The sequence below is a fragment of the Triticum urartu genome, chromosome 1 (assembly GCF_003073215.2).
Source record: "Triticum urartu cultivar G1812 chromosome 1, Tu2.1, whole genome shotgun sequence".
NCBI lineage: Eukaryota > Viridiplantae > Streptophyta > Magnoliopsida > Poales > Poaceae > Triticum > Triticum urartu.
The window spans coordinates 5,814,224-5,841,192 of record NC_053022.1 but is presented as its reverse complement, the minus strand read 5'-3'; the positions used below and the strand labels follow the sequence as shown (position 1 = coordinate 5,841,192).

The 26,969-nt window shown below is 46.5% G+C and overlaps 1 pseudogene; it reads right to left on the bottom strand.

The window, feature by feature from the left end:
- The window catches only part of LOC125532491, a 145,950-nt pseudogene that overhangs the window by 94,719 nt on the left and 24,262 nt on the right, over positions 1-26,969 (bottom strand).

Sequence of the window (26,969 nt, the reverse complement as noted above, 5' to 3'; positions counted from 1 at the left end):
ACTTTATCTCTATGGAAATCAAATCACAGGTCCAATACCTTTAGTATTGGGCATCTTACTGAATCTCCAAGACCTAGAATTGAGCAACAACCAAATATATGGCTCTATTCCCGACTTCTTAGGAAATATTACCAAGCTAGTACACCTATCCCTCTTTGAAAATCAGATAACCGGTTCCATCCCCCAGGAAATTGGCAATATGATAAACCTCGAATATTTAGGCTTGCATCTGAACCAAATTTCAGGATCAATACCAAAAACTTTTGGGAAGTTGCAAAGCATCCGAAAACTGTAAATCTTTATTAACAAATTATCAGGCCATCTCCCTCACGAATTTGGAAATCTCACCAGCCTTGTTGAACTTGGGGTGTCTTACAACTCACTTTCAGGACCTTTACCCGAAAATATTTGTTCAGGTGGCAGACTTTAAGAACTCGTTGTACCTTATAATAGGTTCAATGGCCCCATTCCAAGGAGTTTAAAGACATGTATGAGTCTGGTTAAAATTAACCTTGAGAGGAACCACCTAAAAGGAGATATATCTCAGAATTTTGGTGTGTACCCACAACTCGTACAAATGCGCTTGGCATCAAATAGACTCTCGGGGCACATCTCACCAAATCTAGGTGCAAGTACTCAACTATTGATACTACATCTAGCACAAAATATGATCAGCAACAATAATCTCAGTGGTGTGTTGCCGCAACAACTTGGGAAGTTGAAGATGCTAGAATTTCTGAATTTATCACATAATCAGTTTGGTGGCAGCATTCCATCCTCCTTCGCAAGCATGTTGAGCCTTTCAACACTCGATGTGTCATACAATGACTTGGAAGGACCAGTACCAACAACACGGCTACTCCAAAATGCTTCAACAAGTTGGTTTCTTCACAATAAAGGTCTGTGTGGTAACCTCTCTGGCCTACCACCTTGTTATTCAACTCCAGTAGCTGGTCACCATAAACGGAAGATACTTGGTTTGCTTTTGCCAATTCTTCTTGTGGTGGGTTTGAGCATTGTTGTTGCAATTGTTGTCATAATAATGCTTAATCATAACAAGAGAAAACCTCAAGAAAATGTTACTTCTCAAGGAAGGGACCTATTCTCTGTTTGGAATTTTGATGGAAGATTAGCATTTGACGACATTGTAAGGGCAACAGAGGACTTCGACGATAAGTACATCGTTGGAACAGGAGGATACAGCAAAGTCTATAAGGCACAACTCCAAGACGGGCAGCTAGTTGCTGTAAAGAAGCTTTATCAGACTGAAGAAGAGTTGGATGACGAAAGAAGGTTTCGCAGTGAAATGGAAATCTTATCACAGATCCGACAACGAAGTATTGTCAAAATGTATGGATTCTGCTCCCATCCAGCATATAAATTTCTTGTCTATGACTACATTCAGCAGGGAAGCCTCCACATGACATTGGAAAATGAGGAACTAATAAAGGAACTGGATTGGCACAAGATAATTGCTCTTGCAAATGATGTGGCTCAAGCAATATCTTATTTGCACCACGAATGCAGTCCACCTATAATCCATCGAGATATCACGAGCAATAACATCTTACTTGATAAAACCTCCAAGGCTTTTGTCTCAGATTTCGGCACAGCAAGGATTCTTAAGCCTGATTCATCAAACTGGAGTGCACTTGCAGGAACGTATGGCTACATAGCTCCTGGTATGTACTAGTACTACTATAACCTTTCTTCTCACGTCAGAAGGACTCATCTGACGGAATTCTAATGTTTTTATTTTGTGCAGAATTGTCGTACACATATGTTGTGACAGAGAAATGCGACGTCTATAGCTTTGGAGTGGTTATGCTAGAGCTAGTGATGGGGAAGCATCCAAGGGATCTATTAGATGGTACTTTGTCAAACGGAGAACAAGTCATGCTGGTGAAAGATATTCTAGACCAACGACTGACAACACCAACAACAGAAGAGAATAGGTTATCTCTGCTCATCAAGCTGGCCTTTTCTTGCTTGGAATCTTCTCCACAAGCAAGGCCAAGCATGCGGGAGGCATACCAAATGCTCATCGAGCAACCCTCCTCTAGTTCATGTTCCGTGCATTTCAGCGCACTTACATTACAACAAGTAAGGATGAGTTGATGACTCGTTGTATGTCTATGTATTTGTAGCCACTCTCCTGATATAGTAAAAGATCACCATCATGTGGCCGTGGTTTTTTCCCGCAAGGGTTTTCCACGTAAAGATCGGTGTCCCGTGTTCTTGATATTTTTGTTTGCTCGCTTGCTGATTTCCGACAATGCACAAATATAATTTGTTTTGTGGGGTGCTTGTAAAATGTATGCAGTGTCTATGTTATATTTGTTTAGACATAATACCCACATACGACACGTTGTTTTGGCTGTTCTCTACATTCTACAAGGGTACTTGATATGGTGTATTAATATTTCTACATTTATCTACTAACTGGCGTGATATCAGCGGTCATGCTTTATTGTTCTCTAGGAATCAAGGTAAAATACCTTGGACCAAGCAGGAAAAATCACAAATCAAGTGGTCGATGCGTAAACAGGAACAAATGAATGTAAACACGCAGAGCTAGGTGAGTAAAAAAGGAAAATTACCACAGTACTATGTAAAAGGACTTACAGAGGATTGTAGGGCAGGAGTATGAAGTTCTGGTCCTTGTGATGGAGCATTGTATCCAGGAGTATGTAATCCTTGTCCCTAGGATGGAACAACAAATAATTTACTACTACACTTAAATTCAAGCATTAGTTGGCGAAATTGACATGGAACAAAGATACAACCTTCTTTTCTTCATGCCTAATACAAGCTAAACAAAGGATGAGATGAGATGAAAAGCCCCAGGTGACAGTCAATGGTGAGAGCTAAGCTAGTGCAATCATAGACATGAAGAGTACAATCAGAGACATACTAAGAACAAGATGTACAATCGTATAGAGAATAGCTCCATTTACCATTGTTCAACGACTTGCAGTGGTATGAAAGATACAATGAATTTGTCCATGCACAAACAAAGCGCCAACCATGTACATCAAGATCAAACCTACACCATAGCTTGTTTTTGTTAGTTTCAGATACGAATTGACGTGTGTGGCACTGCAGGCAGTCCTAGTTCATCCTCCTGCACAAGCAGAGGAAAGCAAGCACAACAAATTAGTCTACTGGTTGAGACACAAGAATAGACGTTCACTGAAACTGAAATGAAGTGGTATGTGCTGTGGTATGATAGGACCGAGACAACGGTAATTGTTCCAAAAGCTCAGGGTCAAATCCATCATATAGAACATGTTTGGCATTAAAGTGGTTTGCATGTCCTCCCATGAGTTGTTTTTTCTGGTAATATCAAGCTAGGATAAGCTCAGTTGTTCACACCAACAATATATGTACTTGCCATGAAAGTGAACCCGAAATACACAATTTATAGGTTAGGAAATACTTCTGTAATGATCGCAGGTACCTAGCCTGTCATTTCGATCATGTGACGAGATAAAGAAACCCTTTTACAACTTCACTCACTGTGATTGCACGGGAAATGTCACAGAAACTAGTCAGGTAGTTGACATACCTGCTGCCTTGCCGGGACATGACCACTTGGTGTAGCACGTAAGTTAAGCTCAGAATAAAGATCTGCCTCCTCGATTTGAAGTCCATGTCGGCTTTGAAAGCTTGATGCATTTTAGCAGGGAAAAAAATCAAATGTGTATGAAAGAACGTCAACTAGATTCAGGATTCAGCTATACCTTGTGGGACAACCTTTTAGATGGTCACTTGTCAACGTTAATGATGGCAGCATGGACTGGCGAGCGACCGCGAAGATAGGAGAAGAAGACGGCCCTGTGGCACGTTGTGGGCATTTCATCGAACAGGTGGAGTGCGGGAGCTGATCTTTATGGCCACGGTTGCCTCTCTCCTCGGTACCCTCTCGTCCTCGATGTAGAATAGCGGACGTGGTCGGTGGCGTTGCCGACGAGCGGACACCGTAGTCGCTCGCCGGCGGTGAAGAAGCTCGACGAGGCCGGCGCAACTTGGCATCGGTGGCCCGCAGGCCGGAGGAGGGAGAAGCAGGAACCGCTTGCCTCAAAGAGAGCCAAGTAGTGGGCCGGTCCATTACAGGCCTTTTCCGTTTCCTTTCTTTGTTTTTCTTTTTTTTCCAGTGTGAGGCCTTTTTTTTTGTTTATGATTATGTTCCAAAAATGCACTACAATATAGAGATGAATATAATTATATATATTACTACTTAATACAATCTTAGAAAATGTTTACCATGTAATCTAAAAATGTTTGGCAAATGTCAAGTTTTTGTTCTCACGGTTTAAAAAAAAATTTGTACATTTTAGAAAAATATTAACACATTTAAAACATGTCCATGCATTGTATATTTTATGGCGGCTACTACAAATCAACCGACTGATTCCCACAGAAAATCAGTTAGGTCTGTAGCCGTCCGATTCGTCGTGTAGCCGTCCGATCACGCACAGGAAGCCCCCGTCATATCCTTGTCCCTCCGCCGCAGCGGCCCATGTATCGCAACAACACCGGCAGCCGTCGGGGCGTGCTGCGTCGCCGCACCGTGGCACCTCACCCATCTGACCAGCATCTTCGGCGAGTGTTGCATCCCAAAATCAGCCGCAGCACTTCGACCGCCGACGGACCACATAGCAGCAGCGTCACAATTGTTGCATAGCAGTGCCGCCGTGCCGGCAAAGATGCATTGTAGCACCGGCCGCCGCCGACGAATCCCCGCGTCAGAGCGCCGGCAGCACCGTCGAACGTTGCATCGCAGCAACGGCAACCGCCGACGAGCCGCCATATCAGCGCAGTCGTCGAGTCACAGCACCGGCAGCTCCGAATCAAACGACGGCAGTCGTCGACGATCGCCGCGACGCAGCGCGGCAGCACCTACGTGTGCTCTGAAGCAGCAGCGGGGTGGTGCTTGGGCAGCCATGGCGGACGGCGCACCGGTGTGTGGTCTCGCGCAGCAGTGGGGTGGAGCTTGGGCAGCCATGGCGGATGCAGCAGGCCATGGTGCGAGATTTGTGGGGGGCGAAAGGGGACCGAACTTGGTGGAACACTCGAGCGGTTCTCGTTAGCTCTGGAGGACGAGGAAATAAGGCTGGCAGGTGGGCGGGCCCCACCAGGACGCGTGGCGTGCGCAGCGCGCGGTTGATGCGAGTGGAAAATCATCTGATTTAAGTTGATCGTTTTCCATATTTTATTCGCGCAGGTTTTGAGAAAAAAACAAAAAAACAATTGTGACAATTGAAAATGTCCATATGTTTAAAAAAGTATGTTCATGACAGTTTGAAGAAAAATTCATCATATATTGGAAAAATGTTCACATGTATATAGAAAGTGTACAATGCGTATTACAAAAGGTATTCATGGTGTCTTTAAAAGCAATTCTTAAGGTGTATCTGAACAATATTTCACATGTATTCATAAAATGTTCAATGCGTATTCGAAAAATACTCAACGTGTGTTTGAAACAATATTTAACATATATTCAAAAAATATGTTCAAACACATATTTGAAAAAATGTTCATCATGCATTTAAAATATGCTCAGCGTGCATACAAAAATTGTACAACGTGTATTAAACAAGTCCATGTATTTGAAAAAACCCCAAAAAAAATCTTGAAAACATAGAAAGGATAAAAGGAAAAACCACGTGGAACGTTCCCAAACCCGGTGGAAGGTTGAATGAACCGGTGTAGAAACTTCGCAAAACCACTCGTGTACGTGTTAATTAATTGGACCGGCCATCCTACCACTCATCTACTGCGTTCGGTCTGAAGGTAACTCATGTCCAACTGGGAATTCCGTCCAACTGTGGGTGGGTCGGGCTTCCTGTAATTTGGTGCCCATGACGGACCTCACAATTACCACACTTGATGTGGGACGAACGAGCACTTGACGCCTCACTATTGATATGCTTCACCATTGCCCAAGGAAAAATGATGTGGGTCGGGCAATAGCCCCGGCACCGGTCCCAACCCGTTGTCTCTTGCCACCCACAACTGACGTTTTCCCTGAAAGAAAACACGACCAATGTTGCTAAATTGCCACCTCACCACCCCTGTCCGAGCCGTTGTCTCCGTATCGTCCACCTCTCTACTTCCGCCTCCGCAATTATAATATTTGGTACTCCCTTCAATCCAAACTAATTGGATCGGAGAGAGTACAATTTCTCTCTCTTTCAGAACAGAGTTCTATCATCAATTAAGGCGCAAATAAATTTCATTGACCAATACTCGTTTAAAGAAAGATGATAATCGCTGATCCAAGTCTTGGAAAAAGAAGAAGGAAAGCTATAAGAAAGAAAATATCTAAGTGAGTCTAGTTATTGCACATCTAGATGCGCTCTAGTATTATTGCACATCTAAATGAGTGAATCAAGTATAAAAAGGAAAAGAAAAAAAATATCCATACGAATCTCAACGTAAAATCAATAACATAAAACTTAGATGTGCAATACTTATGGCACATCTAAATGTGCTTTAGCAAAACTGTTTAAGAAATGGTTAACTTGTTGAAATTGACTCCGGACTGTGCTACATGCTTTTCCATCTGTAGGTCTCGGTTTCGATAACCCAAGTCGACGCTGAGATCAAGCCGGCCACACTGTCAATTACGCTCTGTATGATGGCTTCTTCGGTAGCTCTGCTTACCTTGAGGTTTTCCATTGCCCAGCTGCTACTGCCTATGTTCTCAAATATGTCTCTATAGAGATTCCAACAAGGCATTACATACAAAGCAAAATAGGTAGATTTATATCCTAAAATATGTTTACATATATTTGTATGTTGTATTTCATTTGAAACTTCTAAAAAACTTATATTTAGGAATGAAAGAGTAAAAGTTATTCTTACAATGTGAGAACACAAAGCAGGATCATGCATGCATGGTTCATGATGAAGACCCAAAGTAGAGAGTGGTGAATGAGTACTGTAGTACTCCCTTCCTTTCAAAATAAATGACTTAACTTTATACTAACTTTAGTACTCCCTCTGTAAACTAATATAAGAGCGTTTAGATCACTAAAATAGTGATCTAAAAGCTCTTATATTAGTTTACAGAGAAATACAAAGTTAATACAAAGTTGGGTCATCTATTTTGGAACGGAAGGAGTAGTTCTCTTGGATGTTAATTGCATCTCAGGTATCTATCAATTCGGCTGTACATTTTATTTTATTTTTTTAGAAAAGGAGGATGTACCCTCTGTCTCTGTATCTGGATGATGCATGCAGCCATATTATTAATTATTCATAAAGATCATACAAGGCGATACATCAATAAGCCTGAAGCCACCATCTTGGCAACACCGCTGCTACTCCTATCCCCTTGATGAAGGTGTGCCGAATGTTCGGGCTTAATAACAAACAGACATGACACCAAAGCCTAACATATAAAGCCGGGTGTTCGATCCAAGCCACTACCTGGATTGGGTCTCACACCGGTCTGACAAACTCCCAGTGAGCACCGCACGCTGCAAGGGCCGTCACCTCCATCATCCCTCAGTCCATCCTCAGAGCAGAACTGAAGCACCGACCTTGCCAGGCCTCTGTGCCATCAACGCCACCATGACGCTAGACAGCTTCCTCCTCCTGCGCGAGTCCATCTCTGCGCATCAGCCGCCGAGTCTCCACAGCGCCACGCCGCCGAGATCCGCCACCATCAGTGTGTAAGATGAAGCACCGCTCCACCAAAGAGGTCGTCCTCTGGTCCCTCAAGCCCGTGTGCACCTCCAAGAATGACTAGTATTCTGAATGGTACATCCAGGTCCTCCACCAACGAACCTGAATGGTCCATGGTCCTCCGCGCGCTCCCGGGAGAGTACTTTGGCAACTGCATCGACGCCGTGAGCACGGACGCCGATTCGCCGGCCCGCGTGTCAGAGCTGCTGGAGCGCGGGCACGGGTGGGCGGCTGCGGCGGTGGGGCGCGCGGTGGCGGCGCACACGGACGGGGCCATCAGGGCGCGCGTGGCGGCATTGACGGCGAGGCCGTTGGTGTACACGCTGCGGTGGTACGATCCGCGCGGGGCCATGGTGGGGAGCTCGTCGCGGTTTGACATGTACGGGTGCGACTTCAGGTAGGGGAGGCCAGCGGCGGTGCGGAGCGGCAAGGCGAACAAGATGGACAGGCGGGCGTCGCTGTACCCCGGGCACGAGGGCAGAGGCAGCATGGACACCGAGGTGACGCTAACGCCGGAGCACATGGTGGCGCTGGAGGAGGACGAGGAGTTCTGGGTCGCCATGACGCCGGAGAAGAAAGCTTGATCCTTTGGAGGAGCAGTGCAATAAAGAGTCGTGATTTCATTCTCATTCTGTGATGATTTGATTGATCGACACGGCCCACAGTGTGTTAGCTCGGTGCTACTACATTTGTTCCATCTGACACTCTCAAAGCTTCTCTTGCCATCTGCTCAATCAGCCTTGTGCCCCACTGCATTATTCTTTATTTTTTTTCAGAGTACGCCGATAGCGTGTCATAATTTTATAGAAGAGAGTAGAAAATTTTACAAGAGTCCAACATTGATCATTGAGTGCTAAATGCATGGGCTCGTTACGGGGGATAACGGGCTCTTTCTTCTATTTCAAACCCCCCCCCCCCCCCCCCCCCCCTTGAGTTTCAGGTGGGTGGGGCCCTTCCTTTCCCTTAATCCAATCAACACCTGACAAATGCTAAATACTCAGTAAAACCCCCGTATTAGTCCACGAATGTAGCATTGTTGTTGAGGCACCCACACACACTCTAACCAAAAGACCTAATTTAACTCCTCGCAAAACAATCTAGACCGCCTACACCCATACCCATACGGGCAAGTTTCCAATCATTCACCTCATCTAAGATTTGGAGAGCTAAGAGCATCTCCAGCCGTTCGCCCCCCTCTAAGGGCTAGAAAAAGCGCCACTTGAAGGTAAACCGGCGATATTTTCGGCATGGGGGACGATCGGCTTCCCAGCTGCAGCATCCAGGTCGGCCCCAGACGCTCTTTTTAAAAAAATTAAAAACATAGTTGGGCAAATTTTGGCAAACACGACATACATTCGGCGACATTTAGGCGGTTCATAGTTTTTTTTTACATATAGGAACATAATAGTAAGTCTACTAAAAAGAAGGAAAAAAACGGCCGTGCCTACAGGCGAAGAACTTGCTGAACACTCCGAAGTCACCGCTGTCGTCGTCCTCCTTCTCCTCCATCACGTGGCCGTCCCTGCTGGAATCCTGGCCGGGGTCCCCCTGGCGGACTGGTTTGGCCGGCGGCGGCGCCTCGTCGTCGTTGTAGTCAAGAACGACAACGCCTCCCTCGTTCCGGCCACGGCGCCGAGCAGCGATCTCCTCCAGGGCACGGCGCTGGCGCTCCATCTCCATCCGCGCCCAGTCCTCCCGCGCCCACTTCATGGCGGCCTTGTTGTCGTGCTCGCGCTTCACGGGGCCGAGCCCCGGCTCCGTCTTCGGCCTGACAAGGCGGGAGGCAGGACCCGAGGAAGCGCCGCCGCCCTCATTGATGACGACGCCGCGATTGTGCCGGTCGAGCGGCGTTTCCACGGGCTCGACCTTGACGCTGAAGAGCGCCGGTGACCCGGAGAAGCGGGAGGAAGAGGAGGACGACCCGCCCAGCATCCTCCTCGGTAGCCATGGACCGCAACTCCGGCGGGGGACCGGGGCGGCCGGGTATGTCAGCGGCGGATCGTTGCCGCCCTCAAGGTACTCGAGGATGGCGTGGAGTGTGCTGCCGGCGGCACCCCACCACAGGCGGCGGCCGTCGTTGTTGTTGCGCCCCTCACCACTCGCGCGTTGTTGATGGAGGCCAGCCGCTTGGTCTGCCGGCGTTCGAAGTGCGCCGGCCACGCCTCGTGGTTGCCGGCGTCGTACTCCGGGAGGGATCGCTCCTCCTTCGACAGAGAAGCCCGCACACGGTCGATCTCGGCCTGGAAGTAGTCGGGGTGCTCGACGTCGGGCACGGGGGGGGGGGGGGGGGGGCCGCCCCGGTGTGTACGCGTGGCGGGAGGGGGCGCGTCGCCTCACCGCGCCGCCCGTGAGGAATCAATGGAAGGCTGATCGGCGGCAGCCTTGGCATTGATTCCTCGTGGGAAACCGAGGCGATGAGGACGACGAGGCGCGGGGATCGCTGACTGGGCAGGCCCGCCATTTTTCCGTGCCAAAAACGATTGCCCCGGCGCCCCCAGTGCGTCGGGTTCTGACTGGGTCCGCCGGCGCCAGTTTTGCCCCTAACCGGCAAAAATTGTGCTTCTGAGGATGCGACTGGGCCGTTTTTTCAGCGCCGGCACTAAAAAATGGCCTTGAGGGGCCTATTAGGGGCGCCGCCGGAGGATGCTCTAAGTCTATGGGTCCCTTGAGGCATGTCAAAAACTCTAGCATTTCTCTCTTTCTAAAGCGCCCACACCGTCCCAATGGTTAGGGCGTTAAAACCACGCGTATCCTGTCTCATGAAAAGCTTCCTAGAACGAGTCCATCAGTCTGTGAAAGTGTTGTTCCGGAGTGATAGATGGATTCATGGTTCCTCGGTCCATGAGGCCTTGTACAATGAAAGATACTTAGAGAGATGCTTAGAAAAATAAACCGGTTTTTTCTTAAACACCGGTGCCTATTTCTATAAGAGAGACGCTTAGTTAAGCGTCTATCCAGTACAAATAAGCACCGGTGCTTAAGAAAAGTCTGGTTTATTTCTCTAAGCACCTTCCTAAACACCTCCCATTGTACAAGGCCTGACATAGCCTCACATGTGGCAGCTATGGTCAGCAGAAGGGTTGTCGACACACAAACCGTACCGTACGTCAAGATCTGATCGATGAACAATGGACTATGGACATCAGCCAAGGCGGCTCATTCATGGCCCTGCTTCAGATCATGCATCTTTGCCACGCCATTGACACGGTGCACAGAGATGCCGAGGCACGCGACATCTTTACTCGGCCTGCCTCGGCCAATGGAATCTACACCGCCAAGTGTAAAATAATTTGCCGGGCTCACCGTCCAGTATCAGTTGTGGATTTCGGACAGGCCTGCGTGTCATGGGCTTAAAGACCACCCCTCCGTATGGTACACTTGCTTATAAGAGGAGGACAATGTTGACCACATCATGAAATAATGTGTATATGCGAGGGAGGGATGACATAGGTGTTTCGATCTGCTGCAGCTTAATGTGGGCTGCCCGACCCCGACTAACACTTCATTATTTTTCTCACCTCACATGTGGTTTGTCTTTGATGGTCTAAAAAAGATTGTTAATGTATCATTGTAAACGACATGAAGGAGTAGTTTAGGAAACCGGACCGGATGGTGGATGGGGCTCTTTCTCCCCTCTTATTCTTTAATACATGACTAGTAGACTGCCCGTACGTTGCTACGGGCTTTTGAAATATTTTGCTGGTGTTATATAAAGTTAATGCATGTTAAATTTCACATGTAGAGACAATATAGCACGAACACAATTGCATAATAATTAAAGTCCACTTCACTTACAATAATTGATAACAAAAGGCAAATTGATGATGTATACATATAGAGCAATGATCCAATTAAAAATCCATTACAAATTATTAAGATCTATTACTTGATGCGCTTAAGAAATTCTCGCCCAATGGAAAAGATTCTTTAGCTTCATTTGCACCATGTTTTAGAAAGTATAATAAAAACTGCTTCCTCAATTCATACTCATCCCACACAAGCAAAAAAATGTAGTTAGCACGAGTACTTCACATCCAAGGTCTTCAAACATTTAACAGACAATAAGCATCGCACAAAGTGGCTTAACCGGTTCTTTACTGTTCCACCAGAGTATAAAATGAAAACCAAAATAGCGAGGCACATCCCCGCAATTTCCAAAATTAATATTATATTATATATATTGATGACAAAAATAAATGTTTGTATTCCGAATTTGTTACCCGCCTATGCTCATTGGAATACCATACAGATATAAACGTTGTTGTTCAGATATATCGGAATCCCAATCGGCTTGCTTTATTTCGAGTGCTTCTGTATGTATGGTACGAGCTACAATATGTATAAATGAATCAAACAAATGATTAAGTTCAGCCGTGTTTGCTTTTATTTCGAGTGCTTCTTTATGTATGATACGAGCTATAGTGCACATAAACAAATCAAATAAACGATTACGACCATTTCCAAGGTTGAAATTCATTTCTCTTACATCCGGGCGTGTTTGAGCATCAAGCAAGCCCCTAACAGGCTATCCAAAATCCAACCATCTGGACAGTCCATCCACCCCCAAATCCAGCCCATGGGGGAGACATATGGTTGTCCGCACTATCTGTCATGTTATCTTAAACAGGCGGTCCAAAGTCCCAACAAAAAATTCCACCCCATGACGCACCCTTGCCTTTTCCTGCAGGACCCTCCCTTCCTGCTTGATTTCTTGCTGTAGTAGGACATTTCTCACTGGAGCACTCTCCTTCAAAGGCAGATGACGCTCGCATCACCATCGCAATGACACCTCTCTCCTTCGCACCGTACTTGCCCACGGACTGCTAATAAAGAGTCCACCACCAGCCGCCCTACTCTCTGCCCCTAATCCTCCCTCCCCGTGCTCACACCGATCCCACCGCCAGCAAGGGGGGCGAGGCATGCGCCGCCCATGACACCCCCGAGCCAAGAAGGAGGATCCGATGTCTCCTGATCCATTGCCATGTTGTAACACAGAAATGAATGTCGTGTATTACGATGAAACAAAAATATGATATAGCTGTTGGCATGCAACTGATACACCACCGTGTCCATTATTAACTCTTGAAACAACCCCCCAATGCATATACTCTTTCATCCTAACAAAAAAAATGTATGACTTAATGAAAAAATACGAACCGCTCACTCATGCAATTTGCTGCAATGCCATCTCTAATTAAATGCACTTTGCCATATTTTCTAAGGTATGGAAATTATTCCGCTCAGATAGCCATAACTGAAAATATCAACCCAAATAACCATCACCCACTCTTAAACCTCACTTTTATAATAAAATCCACTAACTCGTGTTCAAATTGAACCAGTAATCGACGCCGCCTTGGCAGGCCATCAACAAAGGACAAGGGCGGAAATGGCCTTCCTATCTTAGTGCTAGTACCACCTGCTTATATACTGGACCCGCCCTTCATGCCGGGCTCTACCACAATGGCGGCACATAAAATATATCAGAATAATGTACCACCATTTATGTTCTTCAAGCATGGCGGTGTGAGCTTTTCAGTGGAGCCAGACACGGTGATAAGGATACTAACAGCTTAATAGACGGGAAGGAACATAACCTCCAAGAGAGTGAGTAGACAATTCAACCTTTGTAACACACACATTTATTGAGACACCTCCTCTAAGTTGAATGACTCCTTATCCATCTTCACCCTGTAGGAAGGCTCTTCTTCTAGTAAAGTGGGCAGAGATCATGCGGCATGAAAAATTGGAAAACACACATTTGACAGTTCTGATTGCATTCACCAATCTTATCTGACTCTCATGTGGATCTGTGATTGCATTCACCTTATCTTCGACTCTAATGTGGTCTATGTTTTCGGTTTCACTTCCCTTGAGACGGACTCCACCTGTAGCTTACACATTATTCTCCGCTATAAGGTCCACTTTCTATTTAAGGATTTTTTTAATAGGAATTTAAATCATCAGCACTTAGAGCTTTGGCATCACAAGATTCATATGGATTTCATTCCTACCAGTTTTGAAAATATAAATCAACAAGGTCAATGATATCACAGTAAAAGAAATGTGTTTGTCTATCCACACTTCATTGCACCCATATTGAAGGATACAACTGAACTGAAAAAAATAGTCGTGTGAGGCATAGGCTATCACTAATTAATTACATGCAAACAAAATTGCATATAATATAATCTTGTTTCAGTGAATCCATATGGAAATTTTTTTGTTAGGAAAACACAACTCATAAGATCTAAAAAAGGTTGCTGTAGGGAAAGCGTAGAGAACTGAACATTAAGCAATGCAGCATCCTGGTATGCCTTGCCTTTTTTTAGAATGGCATACCTTGCCTTCATCCATTTCTTATATTGGAATGCCTTGCCTTTGTCCATTCCCATAATGCTTATCGAGACGGATGTGCCTACGCCCAGTTATTGTTATTGCATTACATCTTCACACCTCTAAAAATGCACATTTATCCAGTACAAAGGAACAACAAAGAAATTGTAAAACTATTTGCTCTTGCGTCAGTGTAGCTCTGCCACAAGATCAAATGACCTAGATGCAGTGGAGCACATGGTCGGATGAGCTGGACACAGTGGAGCTCGGTGATCAGCACCCAGGAGCTGGACTGCACAATTTCTGTTCATGAGTAATAAAAGAAATTACCCTTCCGACAAAAAATTTGGAAAATGTACAACCTTATCAGTTCAACAAGATTTCAGGTGCTAATCAAATCAGATACACACAACAAACGAAACACACTTTTCCTTACTGTTGAGCATTTTGTTACAAATTCTTCAATTGAAACGCTAAGCAAGGTTGACTTTTACTCAATGTAAATCCTAAACAAGAACTTACATTTTCTTATAACCATCAGAATATCGAAGAACAATTGGTTGAAGGAATATATATCCACAAATTAAAACAGAATCTAAGTTAATGGGTTCGAAACAGGAGGTACACCCAAAAGTAAGTGTAAATGGCCTTCACTTCAAAAACAGGAGGTACATCCAAAAGTAAGTGTAAATGGCTTTCAAACAAGTGCTTGCAAACACAAACATTCATAAAAAAATCTTTTTTAGGAAAAACATATTTAATCTACTAAATACGTGCAACGGTGCAAGGGGAACTTACTTTTTTCTTTTATTCTAAGGCCCATATTTGCTTCAAATAAGATTTGTTCGGCAAAATTATCAGTGTACTATTTGGAATAGTCAATTTTATATATGAACAAACATCTATGAGAAGGTCTGCAGAGGCTTCAAACAAACTTGCTGGATGTCTCACCTCCAAACAAACTTGATGGATGTCTCACCTCGAAACATACTTGGCTGATGTCCCACCTGTAACGTAGCTACATCTGTGCGCAGCCAAAGTAGGAACATTACGCAAAAGTATGAACATCAGCCAAAAACTTGATGCGTTCTAGCGGACAGAACATTGCCTATTTTGAATGCTCGGATGATAGCTGAACCGCCTTAATGTATTCTAGTTCAGACCATAGCATACAATTAGTGTTCTACACTTCTACTTCAGACCATAGCATAGATGTCACTTCTACTGCTCCCACGAAATGGCACGAGATGATTGTGCCATTTCTCATTACTGGAATATAAGCTGACTAACTGCTATTGAGTAAGATATATGTAGCATGTAGCAAACACCCTACAATGTACATTCCTTCTTTATATCATCACACTACAAAAATATCAGTGCACAACAAATAGAAATCTATGTAAAATTGGATGGCATCCACAACTATTCTTGTAACTTAACAATAAAGTATGTGACATATCATGTTATATATTTTCTTCAAGCCCACAGAACATGTTGTATATTGTCCAAAATATTCTGTAGGGATATTTCCTATCTGAAAAGTGCTGGAAAAACATATTTGTTCTGTTGAAATAACTACTAATGATATGAATCAAGAGGTCGTCAAAATTATGAATGAGCATCTCCGAAAATAAAATCATCGGATAGTACATCAGAAAATATTGCTTTCAAATATATATTGTGTTCTAGCTAGCATATGAATCTTCATGTTCATTAGGAGGTCACAAATCAGGGGTGAAAAATATGTTGGATGAGAAAGGATGGTGCACGTTTTTTAGAAGCTAAAAAGATGTCTCACCATGTGTTGGATGCTTCAATGAAGTGCGGAACTTGCACGGGAGAAGAACATTACCGGCGGCTAGCCTCGATCTCGCTCGGCCATGTAGGACAAGTCTGAGCCAATGAACCACGTAAAGAATCAAGATGATGACGTTTCGGCCCAAACCAAAAACAGAGTGGGGGCAAAAGACTCATGGAGAAGATGTTGATACAACAGAAGTACAGAACCTCCATCCACGACTCCCTTTTCTCGCTGCTCTTCTCCAGCCTCCTGCGCAACAATACGGAGAACAAACACCAGTCAAGACTAACAAACACGGTATATCAGAGTCGTGGACACTGGAGGGGAGGCGGCTAAAGGTATGCACGACTCGAATACGGATCTCCTGAAGCACGGGCGTGGGACCGACAGGGCGGCGCCGCGATCCACGCTGTTGGAGCCTGGCATAGAGAGCGTGTCGGGCACCATGAGGAGCGGCAGTGCCACTGACGCCATTAGCAATGCCACCAGGATCGCCATGGACGGCTTTCCCCGCCTCCCGCCCCGCCCCGTCATCCTGTTTGCCATGTAGTTTATGAGCTAAAACTGAGCATTTACTAAACTGAGGTAAAAAGCATCGAGCATCATCAGCTATAAAACAAACAACATTTTCCTAATAATTAAGATGGCACAGGCATGAAATACCCATTGAACCAGTCATGAGAACCTTCGTCGGGTTGCCGTTGTGTAAATAGGAGGCATTTTTGTCTTTGTAACCTTGAGAGCACAACACGAGCATGAGAAATCTGAACCTTCCTCAAGTTTCCTTTGTGTAAACAGGAAAATTGAAATCCTTTGCCACACATCTGAACCTTCAGAGAAGCTGCTATCAGGGTTACATAGAGGCAACAAAAACTACTCTCAAAATTTCATTGATAGGCACAGATATTGGTCCTGAGAACAAAATAGACAGTCATGTTATTATTTGACAAAAGAATCTGGCATATTTACCTCAGTTTAATTAAGCTTCCAATAGAGACTAACAAATTATGTAGCCATCATTCCAAAAGCTTCGCCAGCATCAAAAGTTGGAGCACCCTGCTGAAAGGGATAAGGTAATCTTATCATGTCATTGTAGTAGAAGAAACAGAGACGCTCATATTACTAAATAGCAAGGTTGGTGCAAATGGAATAAGCACAGCAATGAAAAACTGCAGCAGTGGTCGTGAATACCTAGCGCGGCAGTCGCCTGAGTACGGTGGCTTGCCATCTGGGCAGCCATTCTAAGGATGAAGGCGTTGGGCAAACTTAAAAATGACTCCATGATAAGATAACATAAACCTGTTGCCTGAGGATGAAGCTATCTTACTTGGATTGCCCTAGCTTCAAGTATCCCCGCAATGCAAGCTCACATAAAACACTCGAAATCTTTTGGTCAAAATCCTAGTTCACAAGTGCTCTGCATATAAAATAAGTGCTACAAACTTTACACAGTGATGTGAGGTTGGGTTGGATGAAGTCAACTGTTTTGGGTAATCCACCTACTAAAGAGATTCGGTCTTTCCAAATCCTCTATCAAAAACTGCATAATTTTGACTTGGACTCCAAACATAATGTGGAGATCAATCGCAAAAAAAGGAGAGATACGTCCCATGCTTTCTATAGACTATCTCTTTGCACTATTTTGATGTACGGTTTAAAAGTAGCAGTCCAATTTAGTTTCACAGTCCAAAATAAATCTTTATGTGATTCTGTGTACAGTAACCTTGTATGCAGACTTAGACCATGTTACTGTTTGAATTAAACTATGCATTCAACATGAAAGTTGTAGATATCTTTAGTGGTGAGTAGAGCTAAAAGTGCATGGACATACTCACTAAATATTAAAGAGACCAATTAGGCTAGTTTTCCCTAGGTTCTGAAACAGCTGCACGCACTCTAACCTTCTGCAGGTTTGGCTCTTGTGCAGATTACATTTAGCTTTATACTTAAAAAATATTAACAAATCAATATGTTAACCAATATCACCGTCAAATCATCAGTGCCCTGCTTGAAGCTCCTATTGCAGTAGAAAAGGTCTACTGGAAACTGCTACTATCTTTGCTGATTTGAGGACACAACAAGTTCTATTGGACACAACAAGTTACACTGGAAACTGCTACTATCTTTGCTGATTTGATTATCAACAGGATTTCGTGATCATCATCTCGCTGATCAGACCAATACTATGCTAATGCTCTGCTAAATTCACCACTGGCTAAAAGGAGAAAATACAGTTTTTTTAATCTAACAAACATGAAAATTCTCATAAGCATATACGTGTAACTATGACAAGATAGCATTATTTTTTGTGGCAAAATTGGACCAAGTATTACCTTCAATCGGCCAGAAGAGGAACATTTGAATCTCCTTGAAAATTTACAATGGACAACCTGCAGCAAACTGACAGGGTGAGGGTAATTGGGAGAGAGATGCAGAGTTGGGGCTCGGCCAGAGGAGGTTAGTCTCCATCGGAATGGCAAGAGTGCAGTAAGCAAATCAGGAGGGTTTGGGATGAAGAAAACTCACCCCTTTGCGGTCGGTCGGATGGGGCGGAGCTCGCGCTTGGTGAAGACGCGATCCCCGGCGGCGGCGGCGGCGAGGAGGAGGCGGAGATGGCCGGCTCTAGAGGGCCGAACGGGATGTGCAGCTCGCTCCATCCTGGGAGGAAGGATACCTTCCTGGATCCATCCATCCATGCTTGCAGCTTAGACGACGGCCGTGGGTGGATCTGCAGCCATGGTGGCTGGGGGAGAAGACCGCGGGTGCGGGCGCCGTCGCTTGGGAATGGAGGTGGAGGAGGAGGCATCGGCGACGGCGGCATAGGGCATGGATCGGCCGCGGCACAGGGATGGATCGGCCGCGGAGGGGGCGTAGGGCTGGATCGGGCGTGCGAAGGTCTGGTTGGCGGCGGAGACCGATCTGCTGTGGGAACGAGGGATCGATCCTAGGGTTTTTTTGGCACCGGTTTATTTCACTGGAGGGTATCGAGTAAGCAGAGGTGGGAGGATGACGAAAATAAAACGGACGTGGGAGGATGACGAAAATAAACCAGCGAAAATAAACCGCGTAGACTATTCACCAACTGCTCCATTAGGAGTAGAGATACACACACTTTGTGTGTATCCTCAAAAAAAAAACCCGGACCTGTCATCGAACTGGTGAGCCTGTCAATTCAGGTTTTCACTGGTCGGATCGCCGGTTCATCATTCTATTCGCTGGTTTTTACCATAAAATAATATATACTCCCTCCGTCTGAAAATACTTGTTATCAAAATGGATAAAAAGAGATGTATCTAGAACTAAAATACGTCTAGATACATCCACTTTTGTTCATTTTGATGACAAGTATTTTCGGACGGAGGGAGTATTAAGTAACTATATATGGTAATATATTACTGAAAATGGTCAAATAGAAGCATTTCCTTGTACTTGACAACAAATGTGCCCAGCCAAGGTGGTTATTGGGCCAAGCGTTGCTTCGAACTACCACGTAACTACCCTAAACCCTAAACTCTCTGTTCTCCCTAGTTAGATTTTAGATTGTTTTTTTCCCAGTTCAACTTCTGGATTATTTTTGGTTTATTCCACAAAATCGGCCGTTTTCATCGGTCTGGTTGCAGGACAGTCTCCGGAGCCTAAAGAACCATTGGAGGTCTCCGGTTCTAGTTTTTTCTGGTCTAACCACTGGTCCGTTCCGGTTTTCACACTATGCCTGAAGGTCGCTAGCTAAGGGCGCTGGAGCGACGGCGTCCGGGTCGTTTGATCGTTGCATGCAGATCAAGTGGTTCGTGGGGCGCCAGTTGGCATGGACCAGGACAAGAGGAGAGGAGCAGGGCCGGCTCTGGGGGTAGGCCACCTTGGCCTGGGCCAAGGGCCCCGGTCTGGGGGGCCATCATCAGATACATATAAGACTATATATCTATATTGCTGAAAAAAAATGAATTAGTACAGGCCCAGCCCAACTACGGGAGAGGAAAAGGCACGACGCCTAGCATACTACATCGACTAGAAGAACGTCCGTGCGTTGCAACGGGGCCACATTAACTTTAAGAGTTCAATATTAATCATGTTAATAATACATTTAATATTCTCATACATATCAAGTGACACTGGCGACCTTTTTTGTCAATTTAGCAACGGGCTCAATTGCAACGGGCTCTTTATACATATCAGACAACTCGCTACTACTTAAACTACAACTATGGCTATCAATATTTTTTTTGTCAATTTAGCTCAGCAATAGTGCCTCGCTTAATAGACTGCTTTGCATTCACTCCCTTAGGGCATCTCCAGCCGTTCGGCCCCCCAGGACGCCTAAATAGAGCGGCCTGGGGGCGTGCCGGCGCTAGTTCGGCCCCTGGGGGCAACCTAGCGCCCAGTCACGCCCCCACGCGCCGGCCCCAGGATGCAGGAAATTTAAACTTGGTCGTTCCCGCTCACAAAAGACGCCGCAAATCCGGCGATCGGACGTAGTCTGGCGTTACAAAAAACAGAGTTCGCGTGCGCAATGATTCACTCGGCGGGGTCGGCTCCAGGCGTTGGCGGAGTCGGCGTGCGCGGGCTCGGCGGTGTCGGAGCTGCTTTGGTGCTGGGCTGTGTCGGTGCGGCTTCGGCACTGCTGGGCGGCGACGTAGAGGCGTCGTTTGGGATTGGCATCCGGGTGGTCGTGGGCGTCGTCGGCGTCGTCGGCGTTGCCGTCGGCAGCTCGTTCAGGATGAGGCCGCGCTGCACCAGGTACCACGCCTTGAGCTTCTCGTCGTTGCTCTGGAGCATGTCCGCACCGCTCATCAGAAAAGCCATGTCGGTGTTCCTCTTCTTCGCGACGACGTTCGTCCGGAGCAGGTCGAGTTTGATGGCGTTGTTCTTCATCAGCGGCGACCACCGCGCCTCGGTCTTCTCTTCGCGCAGGACGGCCCGGGCCTGCGCGTCGGCGAGGCAATGCTCGATAGACTCCTGCACTCGCGCGGTTGTCGCGTCGGTGTTTTTCCCCTTCTTCGCCAACTTGTGGCCGTCCAGCCGCCCCTCTGACGCGCCCGGAGTCGGCGCGTCCAGCTTGTATGTCTCCTTGGCCTTGTCGAGGGCACGCCGGACTTCCGCCCACTTCTCGCACTTGTCAATGCGCTTGTAGACGTGGAGGTGCTTGAAGTCGGCGTCTTGGTTGTCGCCCCGATACATGGCGAACATACGCAGCAGCTGATCCTCAACGCTGGCGCCGCTCTCTAGGCGAGCCGCGACCTCCTCGACGATTCCATGCCATTTGTTGCACGCCAACTGGACACGGCCCCAATGGTTCGCCATCGCCTTGGAGTCGCGCTGCATGTAGACGCCTTTGAAGTAGGGGTCGATGAGCTTCCGTTCGTCGAACTCGGCCTTGATGCGGTCCCAGTACATCTCCAAGCTCTGGTTCGCGCCGGTGGTCGGGTCGAGGCAGACGACTTTCCATGCTTCGGCGAGGCATTCCTCCTCCTTGGACGTCCACTTGATGCGCGGTTCGCCTGACCTGGCCGCCCGCTTCTTCTTCTTCTGGCGCCCCTTCGCCGGAACAGGAGCCGGCTCATCCTCCTCCTCCTCCTCCTCCTCGGGTTCCTGCGCGTCCTCACCGTAGACGTAGCCGAGCTCGGCCTCCATGTCGCCGCTGAGATCCACTACCTCGTCCTGGGTGGCGAACCCGGGAGAGGCGGCGGCCGCGATCGATCCTGTCGCGATGATGTCGTCCATGTCGGCTCCCGTGTCGTCGGCGTCGCCGAGGTGCGAGAAGGGCAGAGGTCCACGGTAGAGATGGGGCGTCGGCGTGGACGCGTAGGAGGCGGGCGGCGAGTAGTTGTATGGAGGGTACTGCACGCCGACGAAGGCGGGCGAGGGCGTGCGCGTAGCGGGGTGACCATGAGGGAAGGTCACGTTCGGCTTGAACCCACCGTGCGCGTCGCCGTCGGCGTAGCCGGGCGATGATGAACCCCATGGAGATCCGGCGCCTTGCTGTCCCCAGGGCGCGTACTGGGCGTGGCTGACGACGGGTGGATTCATCCCCGCCTGATCGACCGATGAGGAAGACACCGCCAAGCGCGCCGTGTTGTCGCGAGCCTTCTTGGCGATGGCCCTGTTCCGCCCGTCGGCGGTGACTGCTTCGCGCCGCTGAACTTCCACCCTCCACTCGGCGTTCGACATGCCCGGCGGCTTCGATGGCGGCGCCCTCGGCTTCCTCTGCTTCGGCTGGACCACGGCACCAGTCGCGTTTGCCGCCGCGCGCGGCATGGTGTACTTCTTCGGCGGCATGGCGGTGACTGGAAGGCGAGCGGGAGGGGGTTTGGCGGGAGAAAGGGGGAGAATGGCGGGAGGAAGGCGAGCGAGCGGGAGAGATGTGAGGGAAAAGCGTCAACAAACGGCGGGAAAAGGCCCTCGGGTCGCCTCCAGGGCGGGCCCACGCGCCTTTTTCGCTTGCGCCGGCTCCCCAAGCGCCCCCCAGGGCGCCGGGTTCGGCCTGGGTCCGCCGGCACCAGTTTTGGCCCGAGCCGGCGAAAAACGGCCTTCTGGGGGCGCGACTGGGGCCTTTTTTTGGCGCCGGCGCGGCAAAATCGCCTGGGGAGGCCCTGTTGGGGGCGCGGCTGGAGATGCTCTTAGAAGACAGAGAGAACCAACTCAACATGTCAGAAGCTTAACAGAAATTTCATTTGTATGGCATGAACATATAGCAAGAGCACCAACACATAGATCAGCAGAGAGCAGAGCACAGCATGCACACACTCGGGCCATCTATATCATACACACACAACAACGCACACACGCATCACGCTGGCATACACATACAGAAAAGCAGGCACACACACATCATGCGCATTGGCCGGTGCGACACACGCAGAGCAAGTACGTACGCACGGAGAGCAAGCTAGCAAGCACGCACGCGTCCAACCCCGCCGCTGCATGCGCTGGCAGAAGGTGAGGCAGCAAGGGAGACTGCACATTGAAGCTGTCCATGCAAGGCTGGAGGTGCTGGGCCGGCGACGGCGGTGTCGGGACGGCGCTTGATTCGTTCCCGGTGGCCTGGAGCTTGGGGCGGCAACGTGGCGATAGCTAGTGCTCGGAGATGGGGGTTTGGGGCGGGGGCAGTCGACCCGATGGCTGGCGAAGTTAACGGGCTCGGGCGGCTAGAAATTCGGTGGGTGGCGGCGGCACAGCGCGAGGATGGGACAGGCGGAAAACCTAGCGGGCGTTCAACTACCAATACCCACGCCTTTTTTTAGGGGAATTGCTTGTGAAAATAACGTGCGACGACGACTTAGCGAGCGGATCCCCTTAAAAAAGACATAGCGAGCAGATTCCCTTAAAACTGGTAGGAATGGATACGATTGATGACGTTGATAAATAGTGGTGAATGTTGGCCTAATTTACTATCATCATGCATGGAAACGAATCATTAAGAAAAAGAATACTTTCTATTACTACACTCATAGGAAGCTTCCTAATCTCTGCTACCAAACAGTTTCTGCCCAAACAAGGAATGAAAGTTATGGACGTGATTCGGAAGGAAACAAACGTTATGAAGATTAATTAATTTAGATTTAATTTTTAGAGATTGATTGTGATTGATTCTTTTACATAAAAACATTACTAAATAATTTGCGTCAGTATGAAAAGTTCTGATCCGTTCAGTTTTTTTCGTTGTGTGAGAGGCTAAAGTGAAAATAAACCGATGAAGTGGGGGAGGCGACGAAAAAATCTACGACGGTTAACCTACGAAAAAAAACCGGATGAAAGTGGTGGGACGAAAAAAACCTAGAAGCGAGACTACCAACTGCTCCATTAGAAGTAAAGAGATCGATTCAATCGATTGAATCGCATCTCGGCATCTGCGTCTGGTCCTGGTTGCCTCGGGGGCTCGTCCGCCTCCGCCTGCTGCTCTCTCTGTCTCTCGAAGACTCGCACGGATGCCCGGCCGCCGGCTGCTGCAATCAGGTGGCCCTTTAATCCTTGATTCCGTGATTCCCGTCTTGATTTTCTTGGTACGGTTGATTTTCTTGCTTTCTTGGCGTAAACGTATTTATCTTTTCAGTTTCATCATCTTTCTAGTCGTATTGATCTATTGATTTTTTTGCAGCTTTAGGATTTAGGTGTTACAATGACGAAACCTAAGTCCGGTGCTGCGAAAAGGAAACAAAAAAAAACTTTAGGATTTCGTGAAGAATTGAAGCATTATTGTCTATGAATTAGAATTTGGATCTATTTAAGGTAATCAAACTAGCAGGGAATATTGTTTCTCATATTTAATATTTTGGTACTTTATTAGTCTTCCTTTCCTGATATGACATAGTCTGCGTGATTATCAATTTTTTATATGTTATATGTCTCAAAATAACAAAATATGATCGGATATGCGTACATATATATTACCTATAAGGGTCCTTTTTTCAACTTGGCCAAAGGCCCCGAAAAACATAGACCTATAAGGGTCCTTTTTTCAACTTGGCCAAAGGCCCCGAAAAACATAGAGCCGGCCCTGAAGAGGAGGGGGATAGTTGCATACCATTTTTGGTAAAATTGACAAATTTGACCTATGGACGAAATCAAATCACAGAGTGAACTGCCCGTGAAACTATTTCACGCGGCTGACCTTTTTGTGTGACGCCTGACACGAAGGCGCCACACTACACTGTGCAACGCCTCACAGATAGGCGCTACATGCCTGACCAGCATCGCACCCATGTGATACGAAAATTACTAAGTCAGTGTGTAGCGCCTGAGAGTTAGGCGCCACACTATACAGTGTAGCGCCTAGCTTCTAGGCGTTGCACTAGTGGTTGCTTCATTTTGTAGTGCAACCACTAGTGCAGCGCCTGAGAGCTAGGCGCCACACTATACAGTGCAGCGCCTAGCTCGTAGGCTCTGCACAATGACTTGCAATTTTTAGGCAGTCTGGGATGCAACGCTGGCCAGACGTGTAGCGTTTATCTGTGAGGCATTATACAATGCAGTGTGGCGCCTTCGTGTCGGGCGTCACACAAAAAGGTCATCCGCGTGAAATAGCTTTACGGGCAGTTCATTCTGTGATTTGATTTCGTCCACAGGTCAAATTTGTTAAATTTGCCACCATTTCTAATCTCTAATCGGGGGAAAAGAGTTCCACTCGCCCCATTTCTCTCCCAATTCCTCGTTGCCTCCCACCTCGATTTCACATCCCCATCGGCCATGGTGCTTGACCTCGCCCCTCCTCCACTGCTAGTCACGCTCAGCCTCGACTGCTACGTCGACCATTGAGCTCGCGGTGGCGGCCCAGAGAGACGTTGTGAAGCCACCTACTTTCTTCCAAGTCTAGAGTTCGGCTGGAGTTCGCTCGATGGCCTCGTGACCTCGTCGCCTCCTCTAGTCCAACTCCAGCGCCAGCACCGAGCAGGCTAAGTAACGCTTTTTTTTTAATACTGGCCTATGGAAAAAAAATTGGGCCCCCCTGGAATTTTCGGCCCGCGGGCCGCACTTTTGGCACCACTGTGGGGCCGGCCCTGACAACCTCATTCGGTTCCCAAAACGGTTTTTTTCTTTTTTCTAGTTTTCCGACATCCTTTTTTCTTTTTTCTTTTTTTCTTTTATATTTACTTTTCTTGTTTTTTTACCGTTTCAAGTTTATTTTATTCCAAAAAAATTCCTAAATTTAACAAATGTTCATTCTTTTTTTAAGTGTTCAAAATTAAAAAAGGTTGCGATTCCAATTTTTCATAAATTCAAAAAATGTTCTCATTTTGAAAAAATTCTTCTGTTTTCCAAAAATATGTTTGGAATGTTTCTGCTCCGAAATTTGACATATTTTCAAAAATATTCAGGATTTCAAAAAGCAATAGTATTTTGAAAATTTGTTCATAAATTTTAAAAAATGATCATGTTTCATTTTTTATGGAGTTTCAAAAATTGTTCACAATTTCCAAAAAATAGTGCTTTCAAATTTTGTTCGGGAGATTAAAAGATGTTTGCATTTGCAAAAACAAATTGTTTTGGAATCTTTAAAAAATTATCGTTTCAAAAAAAGTGTTCGTAATTTCAAAAAATGTTCCTGCTTTCGAACATATTCCAGTTTTCTAAAAAGAGGTCACATATTTGAAAAGTGTTTGCGTTTTGCGAAACACTCAGTTTAAAAAAATTGCATTGGAAATTTCAAAAATAATTCGGATCTGCGTTGTGGATTGGTTCTTAAAGTTTGATGCTGCTAAATTATTCATAATGCTTGCTAGCTTAGCCAGTTGCAGTGTGTGGTCTCTAGCATGAGATCCATGGTCACGGGCCGGCCCAGTCGGAGACCCGCCTATGCGAAACGACGTCTCTTTGCCACGGAGAGCTGCATATAGGAGGTTCCCTAGTTTCCCTGTTGACCTACTAACATGTGGGCTTGGCTCGCTAGGGTGGCACAGCGCCAAACTTGAGCATTGAGATTGAGCTATGTTGTGGGGAGGGAATCCCTAGGCCAAGGTAAGGAATGATACGATGTGATTGAGCTTGTGTACGGTCAACTATATGAGTTATATTTTGTTGTTTCCTTGTAAATGATTTCTTGCTATTAACGATTTATTTGATATTTTGTTTCATTCTTTCAACGGATTATTTTTCTTCTAAAAACAAGGAGGTGGGGGCGGTTTGGAGAAAATTAATAGAGATTATCATGTGGTTTGAAAAATAGATCGATAGAAAAGGACATGTCTGTAAGCCTAATATTATGTGTATTGACCGTATAGGATGTATATAAAAGGGAGACTTGGAGTGGAGGACAAGTGTACAAGCTTTAAACCTGTTCTATCTCTTAGAGCATCTAAAACCACATTTGGCATATCCGAGCCCCTATACGCCTGCAGATGCGTTCAGATAGGCCCGCTGGCAGCGACTTGGTAGTCCCATATCCGAATACTCAATTCCATGCAATGCATGCAACAACGTAAAACAAAGCAGATCAACACCAAGATCGAAGGAGAAATATAGATAGCCGTTTCATAGGACATAGTTCATTGGACACAAAAAGACATTGTTCACCAGATTCTACTAGATAAAAATATATTCATATAATAGATAGCTAGACGATAAGGAGAGGCTGAGATCACCATTTCGGGTTCTTGCCCTTGTGGTCAGCAGCGCTCCGGTCCAACTCCTTTCAAGAAAAAAA